Consider the following 530-nt stretch of genomic DNA (forward strand, 5'->3'; position numbering starts at 1 on the left):
TCTGAAAGAGCACTTGATAATTACAGACAGGTGTGTTTGATCAGGCTTGGAACTGGACTCTGCATGAAGGTAGCTCTCCAGGACCAGGGTTGGGCACCCCTGATCTACAACAAGTACAACAATCATTCATCAAAGGACATTTGTGCTTTTCATTGGACAATGGTCAGATAAGGTTTCTCTCTTTTCATCCTTTCTTCTCACCGGTTGCTACGTTGTTTGCTCGGATGCCAACTGGGTCCATTCATACAGGTTTCTGCTGATTTCTATTGCTGTATTTTTCATTATCTGCTGTTATTTTTCCAATTTTTTTCCCATCAATTCTCAGTTTTCAGTAAGGTTTATGTATACCTCATGTGTTTGTTTGTATTTTGTTTGTTTGTAGGGGGGTATTAGAATACCCTCAAATGAAAGCAAACACAATTGAGGATCTGGCAAACTGCCCAACGTGTTTTTGCAGCGTTGAGCATTGTAGCTAATCACAGACATATCTGTTGATTTCTTTAACACAATGGCCAGAAACGTTTTAATTT

This window comes from Sinocyclocheilus grahami, unplaced genomic scaffold, assembly GCF_001515645.1.
Source record: "Sinocyclocheilus grahami isolate Dianchi unplaced genomic scaffold, SAMN03320097.WGS_v1.1 scaffold1892.1, whole genome shotgun sequence".
Taxonomy (NCBI): Eukaryota; Metazoa; Chordata; class Actinopteri; order Cypriniformes; family Cyprinidae; genus Sinocyclocheilus; species Sinocyclocheilus grahami.